The 7,431-nt window shown below is 32.5% G+C and overlaps 1 protein-coding gene across 1 annotated transcript in view; it reads left to right on the forward strand.

The window, feature by feature from the left end:
* The first annotated feature begins 717 nt into the window (after positions 1-717).
* Positions 718-7,431, forward strand: part of LOC137627438 (cuticle protein CP575-like) — a 19,189-nt gene continuing 12,475 nt past the window's right edge. Inside the window, exons 1-2 of the mRNA XM_068358524.1 lie at positions 718-762; positions 6,530-6,565. The gene's annotated coding sequence lies outside the window, so the exon portion shown is untranslated. The remainder of the gene's footprint in view (positions 763-6,529; positions 6,566-7,431) is intronic.

The raw sequence follows: 7,431 nt of genomic DNA on the forward strand, positions 1-7,431 counted from the left end.
TTGATTACTAGTCACCGGCATTCTTACTTTTTTGCTTTATCTCTTTTGCGAACTTCGCTCTTCAGGCGTAAATAACACTTGCCTGTCTAATTGCAATGGCTTTTGCACGTTGTGAATGCTGATATGTGAAGCTGCTTCCTAGTTATGCGCACACTATACATTGGAATATATGATGAAGAATATTTCTAAATATTTAACTTCATATTGAATTTTCGTAATAAGTAACATTGTCTGATATGAATTCAGTTATGTAGATATATACATATAGATATTGCATTAATTTATTTATTTTTTATACTTCATTACTCTGACAGTTTTAATAATAATTAATAATATTGATAACGACATTAATGATAATAAGGATATTAATACTAATATAATTTATAATACAACTACAATATAGCTACATTTCCTATTCATTCTCATATTACAATATATTTTTTGTAATAGCATCGTAATAATAATTTCTTTAACGACCAACGCCACCACCAATAACACCACAAAAAAAAAAAAAAAAAAAAAAACAACAACAACAACAACAACAACAACAACAACAACAACAACAACAACAACAATAATAATAACAATAATAATAATAATAATAATAATAATCAAAACTTTTTTTCAGGCCTTATCTGGACTGCTATTGATAGCAGTTATCTTATCAGACCGCGTAAACGCAACCATAGTCGACTTCGAAGACACCAATCAAACGCAACTCCAGGAAGGTATACCAGGCGAGACTGTCGGTGGGACATTCAGGTAAGTTTTAAGTGTACTCGACCAATGAAAATCTGTGAGACATCAGGAATGTGTGGACTTTCTATGGAGAAATTTGTGGATATATGTGAATCATTATGTGAACACGAAGGAGAAAAATTTGTGCTCGTCTGTGATGATGGATGCAAAGTTATATGGAGATGATACGTATGTGGTGGGAATGATTATGTAGACTTTTGTGATGTTTCATTCGGGAGTGTTTTCAAGGATGTATTTCATTCGGGAGTGTTTTCAAGGATGTGTAATGTATCCATGATTTTGATTGAATATGTGTATTCTTCCGATTGAAAACCAAATGCATTTGCTAATAGAGTAATTTGCAAAAATTGATTAGGAAAACAGTCAGTTTACCTCTCTGTGATGGCAAAATTTACTGATACGGGTAATTGGATATTTATGTCTGCACATCACACGAATGATAAGTTTTTTCTTTATTTCTGTGTGTGAAAAAACTCAAGGTACTTTAATGAGTTTTACCATCAATTGCTCCTGAATAAATATAGTCCAGGTCGTGAGTAGCCTATCCAATCAAGTCATCAGGTCTTCAATGCAACCATATTACCCCTGTTCTCTTGACTCTATTAAAACGAAACGTAATATCAGATGAATTTATTTGAGTATTTAAGTAATTGATACCCAGAAAGTGATTATATTGTATATTCAATCGATAAATTCAAGAATAGCAGTTTTTCATACATATGTTAGATTTTCTGGCTAAAATATTCTATCTTTTAATATCCTTAGAATATCAAGGATATGAGGATAGCAACCTCATCCTTAATAGTAACTAGATTTTTGCGAGTTTGATTTCAGAGTCAATAAAAGGCAAGAAAGTAATTGAAGTAATTGTCTCGAAATGAGAGAACAATCAACTATATACATGACTCTATATGATCCGGGTCATATCCCATGTAATATAGAGCAAGTGTTTGGGTATTTATATATATATATATATATATATATATATATATATATATATATATATATATATATATATACTGTATATATATACTGTATATATATATATATATATATATATATATACAGTATATATATACAGTATATATATATATATATATATATATATATATATATATATATATATATATATATACTGTATATATATACTGTATATATATATATATATATATATATATATATATATATATATATATATATATATACTGTGTTCGTAAGTATATGAATATTCTATAAATTTTACATTAATCAAGACTTGAAGTATACTAAAGCTTGTTCTTCCGTGCATCAATATAGCTTCTAATTCCCAGATAAGTCGGCAAAAACATCATTAATGGTTGAATGCCGGCAAGATTTTTTTTTTCTTTTGATTTATAGGAACAAGAAGGTAGTACCTTGAGCGTGAAAAGGGTAAGTAGTCAACCGAATATGCGCTATTATCCAAGATACGCTATTCACATATACCGAATTTATGACTTTAACTACCGTATCCAAAATACCGAATTTATGACTTTAACTACCGTATCCAAAATACCGAATTTATGACTTTAATTACCGTATCCAGTATTCTTAATATATTTTTCACTGAGATCATTCGAACCTGGCTTAGGAAATATAACTGTCCAGCGGCGAGCACAAATCCATTATTTTTTGTTGCTTGGGAAGTGTCAGAACGCTCACATACAGCTTCTTGTCCCTTTGAACTTCTTATAACACTTACGGCACTTGAAAAGGCACGAAGCAACACTGGCAAAAAGCCAGTGGTTGTCAACACTGTTACGAATCGAATCAAAATAAAGATAATTATAATCAACTATTAGATTCGATAACACAATTCTTAGAATAAAATGTTGAAATAAAGAGCCTTTGATCTGGTGTATTAAAAATTGTATCATCAAATATAAACTCAAATGTTACGAAGGGAAAGATGAATATTACCTTTTCTTTGAAATTAAAAATTAAAAAGGATGGACACATCGAAAAAAGATAAAATGAAAACTTCGCTTTGCTAAACTCTTCCAGGTTTTACTCATTGATAATTTTCTTTATTGCGCAAGGCTATTGCACCACTTAGCTTCTTTGAGGATTTTTCTCTCAAGGATCTTGCGGAAAAAATTATGACATTGAAGTTGAATTACAGTGGGTAAATTATTTTTACACCAGCATGAAAATACACATGGACATGCACGTATACTTAAACAATAATATACACACCAACATATGCACACACATATACAGTATATATCTATGTATATATATATATATATCTATGTATATATATATATATATATATATATATATATATATGTGTATATATATATATATATATATATATATATATATATATATATATATGATATAATATAATATATAATAAAATTACACACATACACGCACACATTTATATATAATACATATGTATATATATATATATATATATATATATATATATATATATATATATATATATGAATATGTACATATTCATATATATGTATGGGTATGTGTGTTTTTTTGTTGTAATTGTACTATATCTGGAATATCAGGATAACTAACTAATATTATTACAAAGCACCAAAACTGTTATGCAAAATTCTATGGTATGCCAAACAAGACATTAGTGAGAGAGAGAGAGAGAGAGAGAGAGAGAGAGAGAGAGAGAGAGAGAGAGAGAGAGAGAGAGAGAGAGAGAGAGAGAGAGAGAGAGAGAGTTATGAAGTTATTTCTGAGTCCAGATACATATGGTCTCATGCAAACATTTCAGAATTAATTAATTCATATCCATTCTATTTTTTCTAGAAATGATTACTTTTAGGTCAATTATTCATTCGTTAATAGACAGAAAATTTTCATTTGATGAGGTATCTACCGACTGGCCCCCTCTCCCTTCCCTTTCTCCCCCCCCCTCCCTTTCCACCTACCCTTCCCCTCCCCCCTCCCATGTTCAATCTCTTAACCCATCCACATTGCGTAAACCCTGCATTTTTAAAAGTTTAAAGGCCGCTAATGAATGGTAGAGGAAAGGGACAATGACACTGCCATATCAGGTAGGATAATGCCTTAGAGACTGACCATATTCCATATGATCAGCGCCTCCTCTCCACCCAAGCTAGGACCAAGAAGGGCCAGGCAATGGCTGCTGATGGCTCTGCAGATAGACCCTATAGGCTTCCCCAAAAGCCGCACCCATATCTCACAAGGATGCTGAGGTTACAGCAACCAAAGGAACATTAAACGTTTGAGCGGGACTCGTACCCCAGTCTTGCAATCACCAGGCAAGGACGCTACCACCAGGCCACCACAACCCTATAAGAAATATTTTCGGGTTTCATTTAATCTGGAAGGATTTCCGTTTTCCCCGATTTTATTTCCGTCAACCATTCATAGAAATTTTCTCATTTCAGCCAGTTATTCTTTAAAAAGGATATTTTGCCTTCATCCAGCAATGTAATTTCTTATAACATTCCATTTTAATCAATTACATCATAAATTTATTCATTCTTTGCATTATTCATTCAATTATTAATTACATGAAGAATCTTACTTTTGTTTTCAGTTAGTAGAATCCTTTTCTAAAAGCATATTATTATTTTGATATTAGATTGATTCCATATATATTAGTTATTAATCATTTAAGTGATGATATAATTTTCTTCTTTAATCTGGTGTTGAAGCCACTATAATTATAGACAATTTTGATCTTGGTTGGATTTAATTTTCAATCTTTTACTCAATCATTGTATATACTTTCATTTCCATATGTAAACGCTGTAAGTTCCGTTTAGTTAACGCAGTCAATCTCAAGAAAATTCCGTTTTCAATGCACTATTTGATTCCTTGGAAGATACGTTTTCATTGACTCAGTTCCATGATTCCATTTTCATTGTCACTATTGTCTCATTCAATCACAAGAAGATCCCTTTTTCGTCGACCTTACTATCAATTGACTGTATTTACAGCGATTAATTCAAAACATGAAATAAGTAAATATATGTAGGTTATCTGGGATCAAAAATTCTTTGCATTATTCCAAGGACGATTTAGTTTTCCAGGATCAGTGCTCTATTAATCCTGCAGTTTTCATTGGCTTATTTAATCCCAAGTGTGTTTAGGTTTTCTCTGATTCTTAAAATACCATCAAAAGTCCGCTTTAATTCTTTTATCTTCATTATCATGATTGCATTCCACCCCTTCTCTCTCTCTCTCTCTCTCTCTCTCTCTCTCTCTCTCTCTCTCTCTCTCTCTCTCTCAGTTCAACAGAAGGTACCTTTTTTCATGCACGAGTGTTAGGTTTCAGTGGTCGGGTAAATAATTAGCCATTGTTTTACTCTTCCTAATCTCGGTAGAGAAAAATATTATTGAAGCTTATATTCTTGTTTTCAGAAGGAACAGGATCTCACATTACAGCGTACGGCAAGGCATTCAGTTTAAGGTTACTAAATTCAAATCCTGAAATTAGGTTACTATGTAAAGAAAGGGACCAATTAAAATGTCCTTTGACGGATTGTTGAAATAGGTCCCCATCCCTTCCACTTCATTTTTTTTTTCTTTTGAGGGATGTAGGAAGGGAGATAGGATGGTGAAGAGTTGATGATGCTGAACAGAAAGGTGTAACGAGAAGTGAGTAAAGATTAACATTAGTATTTATATGTATGTGTGTGTGTTGGGGGGGGGTGAGAGAGTGCACGCGTGTCTGATAAGGTTTTGTATTGGGCCGTTAAACTAAACAAACAAATGATGTTAAAAAAGAACTTGCCCTCATTTGCCTAACTAATTGATGCCTTGAGCTCGTTACCTAATTCCGTTGAATATTGAAAATTTATTTGTTAATTAAGAAACCAAGATATTTCTATACGTAGAATATACTTGCATGCAATCACTATAAATACAAAGTCCGAACCTAATGAGTATGGAAATATTTACTAGAAAGTAGCAATCTCATAGAGAAACAGCATCATCCATATGTTTCTTTAATAACTGAAGAAAGTATCAAACTACTGTATCTTTTTCTTAAGCAATATGCAATTAAATCACAAGTAAACAATCTCTCTCTCTCTCTCTCTCTCTCTCTCTCTCTCTCTCTCTCTCTCTCAGTATATGAGTCACAAAAGGGAACCATTAATTTAAATTTTAAAGTTAGAAAATTCACTGAGTATGAATTCTTAAAATGTTTTTCATATTAACATTGGGTATTTACTGGAGAACTAAACACCGGAATTCATACCTATTTTTATTTTCTTGCACAGCTGGATGTCACCGGAGAACTAGGCCTCTCTCTCTCTCTCTCTCTCTCTCTCTCTCTCTCTCTCTCTCTCTCTCTCTCTCTCTCTCTCTCTCTCTCTCTCTCTCTAAAACCATATGAGCCACAAAACGATCCATTAATGAAAAGATTTTGAGATTAACAAAATTCCCTGAATATGAATTCTTACAATAATTCGATATCAACATTGGGTATTTACTGGTGAACTAAACAAAGGAATTAATACCTACTTTTTTTATGTGCACACCTGGATATCACTGGATAACTACGCCTGCCTCCCTCTCTCTCTCTCTCTCTCTCTCTCTCTCTCTCTCTCTCTCTCTCTCTCTCTCTCTCTCTCTCTCTCTCTCTCTCTATAGAACCACATGAGCCACATGAGCCACAGAAGTTACCATTAATTAAATGATTTTGAAATTATAAGAATTCTTACAATTATTTAATATCAACGTTGGATATTTACTGGAGAACTAAACACCGGAATTAAAACCTACTTCATTTTTTCTTCCACAGCTGGATATCACCGGAGAACTACGCCTTCCTAGTAAGGTATGTCGCTGACGATAAGGGATACCGGGTCGTCGAATCCAACGCGGTGCCAATCAACGCAGACGGAGTAGCTGCCGACGGGTCACAGGGCGCCATGCCCGATGCCCCAGACAATGCGACGAACACTGATTCTTGATATTCAAGGCGTATGGAGAATGGAATAACTTTACAACACTGTCGTCTTCTGTGGGGCTTCTAGTGAAATGGATAGTTATTGTAGTACAAGCGTGGTAAAGTTGTCAAATAGTAAACTAGTAAACTACTGTAAGATAGTTCTATACTTGCTATGGGAATGTTGAAATACGAATGTAATACCTTCTTTGACAATGTATGAGTAAGATAGTTTTATTTTTTCTGCTTGCTATGGGAATGTTGACGTAAGAATGTAACACCTTCTTTGACAATGTATGAGTGAGATAGTTTTATTTTTTCTATGGTATCATTGTAGTTTTTAGTTATGAAGTTAGTTATTGTTAACTTTGAAATCTACCTGGTGATTGGATGAAAATATGAGTTTATATTATTCTTTCCAAGATCAAATAGTTAAGTGTTGAGTATGATAATGTTTTCGTTATAATAGCAGACTGCAGTGTAAAGTATAGATATGTGGTAAAGTGAGCTCTTTGAAAGATCTTTATTTTTATACTCTTCTTATAATTCCGTAAGCAATCAAACCTTAAGAAATAGGATTATGAACCTCAGGAAATAAACTTAATTCATAAGAAAGTAAATCTAGTATCATTTATCTTGACGTTAATATCTCTAATTGGTTTTAAAACTTGTTTTGGAATATTGTGCATGTCCTTATATTATAATTGTTTATTCTAAAGGTCAATAATGTTTTTTTTTTCTCCATGTACAAAATG

The sequence above is a fragment of the Palaemon carinicauda genome, chromosome 35, assembly GCF_036898095.1.
Source record: "Palaemon carinicauda isolate YSFRI2023 chromosome 35, ASM3689809v2, whole genome shotgun sequence".
Taxonomy (NCBI): domain Eukaryota; kingdom Metazoa; phylum Arthropoda; class Malacostraca; order Decapoda; family Palaemonidae; genus Palaemon; species Palaemon carinicauda.